The sequence below is a fragment of the Oncorhynchus gorbuscha genome, linkage group LG18 (assembly GCF_021184085.1).
Source record: "Oncorhynchus gorbuscha isolate QuinsamMale2020 ecotype Even-year linkage group LG18, OgorEven_v1.0, whole genome shotgun sequence".
NCBI classification, from domain to species: domain Eukaryota; kingdom Metazoa; phylum Chordata; class Actinopteri; order Salmoniformes; family Salmonidae; genus Oncorhynchus; species Oncorhynchus gorbuscha.
Window position 1 is genome coordinate 3261258 of NC_060190.1, and position 13124 is coordinate 3274381.

General features: G+C 44.2%; 1 protein-coding gene and 1 pseudogene across 1 annotated transcript in view; both read left to right on the top strand.

Moving 5' to 3' along the window:
- Positions 1–2885: 2885 nt before the first annotated feature.
- On the top strand, positions 2886–8879 carry LOC124003152 (annotated as a pseudogene).
- Positions 6824–13124, top strand: part of LOC124002770 (GTPase IMAP family member 7-like) — a 66972-nt gene continuing 60671 nt past the window's right edge. The window contains exon 1 of the mRNA XM_046310496.1: positions 6824–6842. The gene's annotated coding sequence lies outside the window, so the exon portion shown is untranslated. The remainder of the gene's footprint in view (positions 6843–13124) is intronic.

Below are 13124 nucleotides of genomic sequence, written 5' to 3' on the forward strand. Positions count from 1 at the left end.
ACAGAGGGGTGCTAAGTTAGCTAGCTGGCTATAATAGATGGGGGCTATGTTAGCTAGCTGGCTATAACAGAGGGGTGCTATGTTAGCTAGCTGGCTATAACAGAGGGGTGCTATGTTAGCTAGCTGGCTATAAGAGAGGGATGCTATGTTAGCTAGCTGGCTATGATTATCCAACTCAACACTGCAACTCTTCTAAGGTAAGCTTTTGGTTTTTACTAATTTATTGCCACCGGGACCCAACGGTGTAAGTGCTAAACTGCTTACTGACTGTACACTGTAACATTACTGCATGATTGTAGCCGGTTTACTAACACGTTAGTTCTATTAGCTATGTTAACTATGATGTTACTTTAGCTGATATGGTGACAACGATGTAGTCTGTGTGTAGCAGTTTGGCTTGGAAAGGTTTTTTTCTCCTGGTCACATACAGCTGATGTGTTGTGCATTGAAGTCCAAAGGGAAAAGGGGAAATCCCACTGTCCAATGACACTGTCTTGTATCAGATCCAGGATATGGCAGATGATACTGAATCTTAGGTTTTAGACAGAGCCTGTGCTTCAAATTAGTTGGCAATTCAATTAGATGAGACATTTCAAATGTAGCTCAACTTCTTTTATATACAATATTTGCAGATTTGAAGAAAAACGGGGTGTCTGGATATATTTTCAATATTTTCCCCCTATTCTCAATTCTGACTGACGAAGGTGTTGTGCATTTGGATCACATGACCAGGGTGATGTGGATATGGATAATTTGCATAAATAGATGGGATCACATGACCAGGGTGATGTAGATATGGATAATTTGCATAAATAGATGGGATCACATGACCAGGGTGATGTGGATATGGATAATTTGCATAAATAGATGGGATCACATGACCAGGGTGATGTGGATATGGATAATTTGCATAAATAGATGGGATCACATGACCAGGGTGATGTGGATATGGATAATTTGCATAAATAGATGGGATCACATGACCAGGGTGATGTGGATATGGATAATTTGCATAAATAGATGGGATCACATGACCAGGGTGATGTGGATATGGATAATTTGCATAAATAGATGGGATCACATGACCAGGGTGATGTGGATATGGATAATTTGCATAAATAGATGGGATCACATCCGGTCAAATTCAAAAATGAATTTCCTTCACAATCTGATCCACGCCAGGGAAAGCAGTGAATGCGTAATCTGTTCACCAGCACTAAATAGACTCAAGCATTGTTCACATTACCCATAAGCACTCCGTTACCTTGCGCCGGATGTCATGCATTTCAATGGGGACGTCCACAGAGGAGTGGAATGGAAAGCCCCCTTGTGGTTGAAGGCTTTGTTGCGAGTCGGACTTCGCATACTTTAACCCTGCAAGATAGCTTGACTTGCTATGAAGTTAGAGAAACAAGTTAAATCAAAAGTAACTGTACAAAACATGCTTTATTATAATCTGAAACAATATATTTATCCTTTCTTGAATGAAAAAGTCATATTTTACAATCTCCCAAAATAAATGTTATCGCTATCTTGCGTTACAAACACTGCGCTTGTCGGTTCAGTAGGGGGGCAAGATTCAAAATACATCGCAATGTTTACGAGGCATCACAGCTTGTCACCGGTTCTAGAGGATTAACTATTGAAACTGTCCTGTGACCAATGCATGCACACTAGTTTTAATGAGATGCGCCTTTCCACGTTCTGGCTGTTCAGCAGTAGAGAAAACCCACAACTCAGTTAGTTGGCGGTGAAGATGTTAATTCCCTTTCATTCTACTTCTGGGAGACCAGCTTCTCCTCTCCTGCTGCAACAACATCTAAATATGTCAGCAGACCGTCGGTTGAAAACACCGTGAGAATGTCCCTCTCCTCCTTCCCTCCGATGTTTGACATGCTGGTGTTCAAGATACAGACACACCCATCTCACTGATTAGGTGAGTCAGACATCTTTGACTTTATAATGTCTTGTTATTTATTTATTTATTTGTTTATTTATTATTTATTCAGTTGTTGTGACATAGTTGTTATTGGCAGCACCGGTCAGGTGATTGTGTATAATGATAACATTATTTTAATAATGACCGACTGACCGACGACCATGATGAAAGCACATAGGAAGACATGAGAGCAATACAGACAAAAATACAGACACAGACAGACAGACAGACAGACAGACAGACAGACAGACAGACAGACAGACAGACAGACAGACAGACAGACAGACAGACAGACAGACAGACAGACAGACAGACAGACAGACAGACAGACACAGACAAACCATGAAGGCAGCCAAGTAAACACATAATTCATTAATTTAGTGTAAAGTAAAAAATACAATAAATAAAATGTGTTTTTTATGAAGAAAAAGCCATTTTCAATAATGTATTACCAAAGTGGTGCCCAGAGAAAGAAGGCCATGCCTTGCTGGTCTCTGGCTCAATAATGTATTACCAAAGTGGTGCCCAGAGAAAGAAGGCCATGCCTTGCTGGCGGAGTATCATGCAGGCGGTGTATCAGACAGGCAGTGTATCAGACAGGCAGTGTATCAGACATGCGGTGTATCAGACATGCGGTGTATCAGACAGGCGGTGTATCAGACAGGCGGTGTATCAGACAGGCGGTGTATCAGACAGGCGGTGTATCATGCGGGCGGTGTATCATGCAGGCGGTGTATCAGACAGGCGGTGTATCAGACAGGCGGTGTATCAGACAGGCGGTGTATCATGCGGGCGGTGTATCAGACAGGCGGTGTATCAGACAGGCGGTGTATCATGCGGGCGGTGTATCATGCAGGCAGTGTATCATGCGGGCGGTGTAATATGCGGACGGTGTATCATGCAGGCGGTGTATCATGCAGGCGGTGTATCATGCAGGCGGTGTATCATGCAGGCGGTGTATCAGACAAGTAAAGTATCTGTATATCTGTTCCATCCGGTGTGAATGAAAGACAGAGACCCAGCGCTGTATTAACAGCACGCAGACCTGTAAGATTTAGATTTCAGAGAGAGCAGGATACCACTGTCACGACTTCTGCCGAGGTTGGCTCTCCTGCCCGTTCAGGCTGTGCTCGGCGGTCGTCGTCACCGTCCTATTAGCCACTACCGATCCCTTTTCGGTTATCTGTTGGTTTTGTCTGATTGTTTTCACCTGTGTGTTAGTTAATTAGTATCTGTATAATATGTAGGTTGTCCCGCCCTTGTTTTGTGCGGGATTGTTTTGTTTTTGTCATTTCGTTTCGGCTGTCGGTGTTTTTGTGTTTTATTTCTCCGGTTTGTCTGTTATTCCTGTTTTGGATATTTTCACCCTGTTTGTATTTTGGGTTGTCCGTGTTTATTTTTTGTTCACCGGAGAATAACCCTCTATTTCACTATTTGCTCTCTGCGCCTGATTCCACCCACCTTGACTAGTCGTGACAACCACAGGAAGTTACCACATTTTTATATAGAGATTCTAAAGCAAAACACTCATAATTCTGAATATCTTTGGGGGCTGATCCTCCCGTCAGGATCAGCCCCTAGTCGTGGACAGAGGTTGTGTTGAGCCTGCTGGCGGCTGCCCGCCATTTTGCAGGAAGCCTAGTTGAGCCAGACATTTCTTAATTTTGTCTTGAATAATTCTATAATAATGACAATAATATATTTTTTTAAATCATAATTTAGCAGTTAGCCATCCTTAACCCTCCTCAGAAGAAACATAGTGCTATTAATCACAGACCACTTTGTGTCGAAGTTTAACAAGGACTCTTTCCTCCTCACCAGTTTAATGATCAAAGATGTGATCAAGAGCTTCACATACAGCATATTGTTTGGTCATTGTGCTGCCACAGAATGAATTGTGAGCAAGGCCTCAAAATCTTATATACCAGTGCAGAAAAGTTCTATATATTATTGAATTTTGCGATTGTTTGTGAACATGTCATAACGTCATAACGTGTTATGATGCTGGGTGTCAAGTAAACGGTTACCAAATCATTTATCAAGAAAACGCAAGCTATATGCTTGCCATTGTGAGATCAGTGAGTTACAGTATGTTATTGTACTGTGCTGTGAAGACCAGTTGTTCTCCAGCTTTAAGTGCTACTCTTTGAGGTTATTTTCCTGACACCACACTCTGAGGGCCCTCACCTCCTCCCTGTAGGCTGTCTCGTTGTTGTTGGTAATCAAGCCTACCACTGTAGTGTCGTCTGCAAACTTGATGATTATTTTGGACGTGTGCATGGCCACGCAGTTATGGGTGAACAGGGAGTACGGGAGAGGGCTGAGAACGCACCCTTGTGGTCCCCCGTGTTGAGGATCAGCCGGGTGGAGATTGTTGTTTCCTACCCTCACCACCTGGGGGCGTCCCGTCAGGAAGTCCAGGACCTAGTTGCACAGGGCTTGGTTGAGACCCAGGGTCTCGAGCTTAATGACGAGTTTGGAGGGTACTGTGGTGTTAAATGATGAGCTGTAGTCGATGAACAGCATTCTTACATAGGTATTCCTCTTGTCCAGATGGGTTAGGGCAGTGTGATTGCGAATTGCATCGTCTGTGGACCTATTGGGGCGGTGAGCAAATTGGAGTGGGTCTAGGGTGTCAGGTAGGGTGGAGGTGATATGGTCCTTGACTAGTCTCTCAAAGCACTTCATGATGACGGAAGTGAGTTCTACGGGGCGGTAGTCGTTTAGCTCAGTTACCATAGCTTTCTTGTGAACAGGAACAATGGTGGCCCTTTTGAAGCATGTGGGAACAGCAGACTGGGATAGGGATTGATTGAATATGTCTGTGAACTCACCAGCCAGCTGGTCTGCACATGCTCTGAGGACACGGCTAGGGTTGCGTTCTGGGCCGGCAGCCTTGCGATGGTTAACAAGTATAAATATTTTACGTTGGCTGCGGTGGAGAGCCCGCAGGTTTTGGTAGCGGGCCATGTCGGTGGCACTGTATTGTCCTCAGAGCGATCAAAGAAGTTGTTTAGTTTGTCTGGGAGCAAGACATCGGTGTCAGCGACGGGGCTGTTTTTTTTTGTAGTTCTTGATTGACTGTAGACCCTGCCACATACCTCTTGTGTCTGAGCCGTTGAATTGCAACTCTACTTGCTGCTATTGTAATGCTATTTTAAACATTTTGTCATGATGCTGAGAGAAAACAGTATTTTTCATCTTAATCTTAAGTAAGCGTCATAACCAACCATAAAATAACTACAGTGGTAGGTTCTGTGGGTTCTGACTCTTATGTAGGTGTCATAACCAACCATAACATAACTACAGTGGTAGGTTCTGTGGGTTCTGACTCTTATGTAGGTGTCATAACCAGCCATAAAATAACTACAGTGGTAGGTTCTGTGGGTTCTGACTCTTATGTAGGTGTCATAACCAGCCATCAAATAATGTAAGATATGTCACAATAGGTCTATATATATATGTGTCATGACAGTGTAATGACCATATTGTGACAGGTTATTTCAGTTGTTAAGACATATTTTGACACGGTTATTTTAAGTGGTCCTTCTGTAGCTCAGTTGGTAGAGCATGGCGCTTGTAACGCCAGGGTAGTGGGTTTGATCCCCGGGACCACCCATACGTAGAATGTATGCACACATGACTGTAAGTCGCTTTGGATAAAAGCGTCTGCTAAATGGCATATATTATTATTATTATTATTAATCCTCTATGTGAAAAATGAATGGTGGAAAAATGATTGGAACCGTTTCCCTGTTTGACAGCTGGGTTTTGTGGGTATTGTGACATACTGTGGTACTCTATGGAGTTGGAAAGAGCACAAACAGATCAGGGACCAGGTTAGTTACAACTACAGTATACAGTTACAATTCAAAATTAATTTTTAACCTTTTTTTCCCCAGGAGACTTCTATGTGTCCAACACATTTCATTTTATCCAAAGATGTGGCCTATCTTATGATTCTGGCAAGCATCCAAGGTTGAACAGCCGATACCCAATCAAAATTCAGATTTAGCCTAACCTGAGTAGAATAATGTTTGCCTAGTAACATTCTCTCATTGGCTAGAATTGAGTATGTGCTGGGAAAATGAAACTTAACAGAATGTAAACTGCAGCACAATGGTATTGTAAGGTGCAGCACTTTAGTTTTGCATGAGTTTTAGACCATTCCATTGGTTGAGGTAAATCTCCACCCACCTGGGGCATCTGGCTATGCAAAACCAGCAGGACCACTGCTTCAGGTCTCTCAGTGACAACAGGGTGTCAGGATTTGGCCAGGGTTGTTCCGGTTTTTGGTCACTAGATGCCCCCATTGTGCCTTTTTTCTGTCAGGACCCGGTTACGAACCCGGGTCTCCGGAGTGAGAAACAGTCACTTAACCAACTGAGCCACGAATAGTCGGCAGAACCCAGAAGATGAGGCAGACACAGCAGTACTTGAGACGGTGTATTTAATGAAGTAAAAGTGAAGTTCTTCAGGAAAACATATAACTCCACAACCTCAAAAGGAATCCCACAAGAACAAAGGCAATCCTCCAAGACAAAAAAAGGCAAATCCACAAGGTGGAAGGCAAAGCACAAAAAGCCTCAAAAGACACTCAAAAAACAAACAAACAAGGACAAAAAAAAAAGAATTCCACAAGAGAGTCCACCGGGATCAACAAGAGTTCTCAGAGTACTAGGGCTGGGTGCTAACATACAAACACAGAGCAAAGAACAGGGGAAGACAAAGGGTTTAAATACAATCAGGGGAAACAAGGCACAGGTGCAAATAATAATGGGGATCAAGGGAAAACAAAAGGTCAAAAGGCACAATGGGGGCATCTAGTGACCAAAAACCGGAACAACCCTGGCCAAATCCTGACACAGGGGACAACGATATACAGATCCGTGCAACACTAAAAGTGAGTATTCAACTTAACTACCTTACTAATTAACTGTTGTACAACAATCTACTCCACAGTACTTGAATAACTGTAGCACAATATTAAGTAGACATTTTATTGATAACAGGTCTGTTAATATTTGTGTAAATAATCAGAATCATCATCATAATCAATCAATAATCACATTTATGTGTAAATAAACATACAGTACAGTATGGTTGTATTTATACACATTTTAACATTGTAGAACAGTGAAAGGAGAAGGATGGTTAGACTTTTACCTGAAACATTTACCTTGTTTAGTGCAGAGATAGTGCAGTATACTGTACCTTGTTTAGTGCAGAGATAGTGCAGTATACTGTATATTGTTTAGTCCACAGATAGTGCAGTATACTGTATCTTGTTTAGTCCACAGATAGTGCAGTATACTGTATCTTGTTTAGTGCAGAGATAGTGCAGTCTCTTCTTCCTCTCTTTCTGCTCCTATCAGCCAATCAGACTGAAGTCTCTTCTTCCTCTCTTTCTGCTCCTATCAGACTGAAGTCTCTTCTTCCTCTCTTTCTGCTCCTATCAGACAATCAGACTGAAGTCTCTTCTTCCTCTCTTTCTGCTCCTATCAGCCAATCAGACTGAAGTCTCTTCTTCCTCTCTCTTTCTGCTCCCATCAGCCAATCAGACTGAAGTCTCTTCTTCCTCTCTTTCTGCTCCTATCAGCCAATCAGACTGAAGTCTCTTCTTCCTAACTCTTTCTGCTCCTATCAGCCAATCAGACTGAATGTGGATGATGATGTAGGCTAAATCAAGTGTTAAACAAATGTTAAGGTCTCTCAAGCCATCCATGTTTGGATACTGGGCAGGTTCAATCTCCTAACAGGGCAGACTGGTAAACAGGTGCAATCTACATATGGGGTGGAGGGTGACGAATTTGACAACAACTTGCGAGTTGTGGGTTCTGAACAACAATGACAGAAACATGTATTTTAAAATGATACTACAACCCAGAAGGGAGACTGGAGGGACAAAGGGGCATCTGCTCTGTAGATCCACATGCCTGATACACAAACACACATTTCATTAGCTTTTCATCAAGACAATCACTATCAACTCAAAGCCCTTCTTGTCTGTTTTCACAGATTCAGGGCAGCCCTCTGATCTGAGGATAGTTCTGATAGGGAAGACTGGATCAGGGAAGAGTGCAACAGGAAACACCATCCTGGGGAGGGAGGGAGGGGTTTAAAGTGGGGGCTTCTCCAGTGTCTGTGACTACACAGAGTGAGAAACAGAGTGGGGAGGTGGATGGGAGGAAGATTCACAGAGGAGGAGAGGAACACTGTGAAGTGGATCCAGGAGATCTTTGGAGAAGAAGCCTCAAAGTACATCATCATTCTGTTCACCGGAGGAGACCAGCTGGAGGACAAATCAATGGTGGACTTTCTAAGTGAGAGTGAGGAGCTTATGAAACTCATCAAGGTCTTTAAGGGCAGAAATCATGTCTTCAATAATAAAAAGAAGAATGACAACAATCAGGTCCCAGAGCTGCTGAAGAAGATAGACAGGATGGTGATGAAGAATGGAGGAAAACACTACACCAATGAGATGTACCAGGAGGCCCAGAGGAAGATGAAAGAAGAGGAGGAGCAGAAGAAGAAAAAGTGGGGGATTAATAAGAATAAGTTACTGGACATTTCGGGAAAGGCTGTGGGATTGATAGCAACTGGTGTCACAGCGCTGGTTTCAGGGCCAGCAGCTATCGCAGTTGGAGGTGCTGTATTATTAAGAGATGTATTTGACCTTTTTTACGATTCTAATTAAGTAAAAATGAGGAAGAGGTGGCAGTGTGAAGTACCACTCTCTTCCTCATCTTAATGTCAAGTAGCAGAAGTAGAATATATTAATCCTGTACAATGACAACCATCAGGGATCACTTTCTAATATGATCAGTTATTTACTATGTTTATTATTCAAAGTCTCAGGGATAATAACATACTGTAGGATGACATTTATAACTCAACAAAAACAAACAGACAAAAATATCTGAATACTACAAATCTAGTTTCATTAACTCAGAGTCAGATAATAAGTTAGAATGGGTAAAGAGATTCTAGGTTTCTAGTTATCTACGGTATTGATGCATCTACCCTTCTTCCCTGGTCTGTGTTCTCCCTCTACCCTCCCTCCACCCTCCCTCCCTGGTCTGTGTTCTCCCTCTACCCTCCCTCCACCCTCCCTCCCTGGTCTGTGTTCTCCCTCCACCCTCCCTCCCTGGTCTGTGTTCTCCCTCTACCCTCCCTTCCTGGTCTGTGTTCTCCCTCTACCCTCCCTTCCTGGTCTGTGTTCTCCCTCTACCCTCCCTTCCTGGTCTGTGTTCTCCCTCTACCCTCCCTCCCTGGTCTGTGTTCTCCCTCTACCCTCCCTACCTGGTCTGTGTTCTCCCTCTACCCTCCCTCCCTGGTCTGTGTTCTCCCTCTACCCTCCCTCCCTGGTCTGTGTTCTCCCTCTACCCTCCCTTCCTGGTCTGTGTTCTACCTCTACCCTCCCTTTCTGGTCTGTGTTCTCCCTCTACCCTCCCTTCCTGGTCTGTGTTCTCCCTCTACCCTCCCTTCCTGGTCTGTGTTCTCCCTCTACCCTCCCATCCTGGTCTGTGTTCTCCCTCTACCCTCCCTTCCTGGTCTGTGTTCTACCTCTACCCTCCCTTCCTGGTCTGTGTTCTCCCTCTACCCTCCCTTCCTGGTCTGTGTTCTCCCTCTACCCTCCCTTCCTGGTCTGTGTTCTCCCTTACCCTCCCATCCTGGTCTGTGTTCTCCCTCTACCCTCCCTTCCTGGTCTGTGTTCTCCCTCTACCCTCCCTTCCTGGTCTGTGTTCTCCCTCTACCCTCCCTTCCTGGTCTGTGTTCTCCCTCTACCCTCCCTCCCTGGTCTGTGTTCTCCCTCTACCCTCCCTACCTGGTCTGTGTTCTCCCTCTACCCTCCCTTCCTGGTCTGTGTTCTCCCTCTACCCTCCCTTCCTGGTCTGTGTTCTCCCTCTACCCTCCCTTCCTGGTCTGTGTTCTCCCTCTACCCTCCCTCCCTGGTCTGTGTTCTCCCTCTACCCTCCCTACCTGGTCTGTGTTCTCCCTCTACCCTCCCTCCCTGGTCTGTGTTCTCCCTCTACCCTCCCTCCCTGGTCTGTGTTCTCCCTCTACCCTCCCTCCCTGGTCTGTGTTCTCCCTCTACCCTCCCTCCCTGGTCTGTGTTCTCCCTCTACCCTCCATCCCTCCCTGGTCTGTGTTCTCCCTCTACCCACCCTCCCTCCCTGGTCTGTGTTCTCCCTCTACCCTCCCTCCCTGGTCTGTGTTCTCCTTCTACCCTCCCTTCCTGGTCTGTGTTCTCCCTCTACCCTCCCTCCCTGGTCTGCGGTCTCCCTCTAGCCTCTCTCTACCCTCCCTCCCTGGTCTGTGTTCTCTCTCTACCCTCCCTCCCTGGTCTGTGTTCTCTCTCTACCCTCCCTCCCTGGTCTGTGTTCTCTCTCTACCCTCCCTCCCTGGTCTGTGTTCTCCCTCTAGCCTCCCTCCCTGGTCTGTGTTCTCTCTCTACCCTCCCTCCCTGGTCTGTGTTCTCCCTCTAGCCTCTCTCTACCCTCCCTCCCTGGTCTGTGTTCTCTCTCTACCCTCCCTCCCTGGTCTGTGTTCTCCCTCTAGCTTCCCTCCCTGGTCTGTGTTCTCTCTCAACCCTCCCTCCCTGGTGTGTGTTCTCTCTCTACCCTCCCTCCCTGGTCTGTGTTCTCCCTCTACCCTCCCTCCCTGGTCTGTGTTCTCTCTCTACCCTCCCTCCCTGGTGTGTGTTCTCCCTCTACCCTCCCTCCCTGGTGTGTGTTCTCCCTCTACCCTCCCTCCCTGGTGTGTGTTCTCCCTCTAGCCTCTCTCTACCCTCCCTCCCTGGTGTGTGTTCTCCCTCTAGTGTTAAACACTTAGTGTTAAACACCACATGATTAACACAGTGAGTAATGTTGTAATGTACTGTACGTCACAACTGTATTCATACTGTACGTCATTACTGTATTTCTACTGTACTTCATTAGTGTATTTCTACTGTTCTTCATTACTGTATTTCTACTGTTCTTCATTACTGTATTTCTACTGTACTTCATTACTGTATTTCTACTGTACTTCATTACTGTATTTCTACTGTACTTCATTACTGTATTTCTACTGTACCTCATTACTGTATTTCTGCTGTACTTCATTACTGTATTTCTGCTGTACTTCATTACTGTATTTCTACTGTTCTTGGGAAAAGAACATTACTTTAACAATTACAAAGAGGGATTTTGTATCGTAGACCTACTGAAAGGGATATAGAGGGATTATATATTGTATAAATATAGAAGTCTATTAATTTGATTATTAGTATGTTGTGTGGTGCTGTATAATGTTTTATGATTTATCAATCTTTGATGGACAACCTTTAGTCGTTAGTGTTCACTAATTGTTGCATGTTTGATTTCCCCAGATTTAAACAGAAAATCCTTTCCTCACATTTCTTTCAAAGAACAAAATCTTTACAACAGATTTATTTCACATTTGAGAGAGCGAGTGAGAGAGAAATATGCCTTGTCATCGTACCAACTTCTTCAAAATATCCTTTCCAGACTGAAGTCAGCAGGACTTTGAGTAGCCAGACTTAGTATCAGCCAGACTTGTTGCTGGGTTACAGGGTTAAATAGTCATTCAACCAGTTTGGAAAAGAGAAAACAGAACATTCTGCTCCATTGTTACACTCCCATTGTGAAGTGGAAGGGTTCCATTATAATGTATTAGAACGCAACTGTGCTTTAGAACTAGAAGAGACTCCAATATCAACATGAGAAATGATGGTCAACTATATAGACACACATGTTGGGATTCAATCCAATACTGTATAGACACACATATGCTGGGATTCAATCCAATACTGTATAGACACACATAGGCTGGGATTCAATCCAATACTGTATAGACACACACAGGCTGGGATTCAATCCAATACTGTACAGACACATAGGCTGGGATTCACTCCAATACTGTACAGACACATAGGCTGGGATTCACTCCAATACTGTATAGACACATAGGCTGGGATTCACTCCAATACTGTATAGACACATAGGCTGGGATTCACTCCAATACTGTACAGACACATAGGCTGGGATTCACTCCAATACTGTATAGACACACACAGGCTGTGATTCAATCCAATACTGTATAGACACACATAGGCTGGGATTCAATCCAATACTGTATAGACACACATAGGCTGGGATTCAATCCAATACTGTATAGACACACACAGGCTGGGATTCACTCCAATACTGTATAGACACACATAGGCTGGGATTCAATCCAATACTGTATAGACAGACACACAGGCTGGGATTCACTCCTATACTGTATAGACAGACACACAGGCTGGGATTCACTCCTATACTGTATAGACACATATGCTGGGATTCAATCCAATACTGTATAGACACACATAGGCTGGGATTCATTCCAATACTGTATAGACACACATACTGTAGGCTGGGATTCAATCCAATACTGTATAGACACACATAGGCTGGGATTCATTCCAATACTGTATAGACACACATACTGTAGGCTGGGATTCAATCCAATACTGTATAGACACACATAGGCTGGGATTCATTCCAATACTGTATAGACACACATACTGTAGGCTGGGATTCAATCCAATACTGTATAGACACACACAGGCTGGGATTCATTCCAATACTGTATAGACACACATACTGTAGGCTGGGATTCAATCCAATACTGTATAGACACACACAGGCTGGGATTCAATCCAATACTGTATAGACACATATACTGTAGGCTGGGATTCAAGCCTATACTGTACAGACACACAGGCTGGGATTCAATCCAATACTGTATTGACACACAGGCTGGGATTCAATCCAATACTGTATAGACACACATACTGTAGGCTGGGATTCAATCCAATACTGTATAGACACACATACTGTAGGCTGGGATTCAATCCAATACTGTATAGACACACATACTGTAGGCTGGGATTCAATCCTATACTGTACAGACACACAGGCTGGGATTCAATCCAATACTGTATTGACACACAGGCTGGGATTCAATCCAATACTGTATAGACACACATAGGCTGGGATTCAATCCAATACTGTATAGACAGACACATAGGCTGGGATTCACTCCAATACTGTATCGACACACACAGGCTGGGATTCGTAAGGTCGCTAGTTCAACTCCAGGAGCAGACAAGGTGAAACATTTGTCTGTGTGCCCT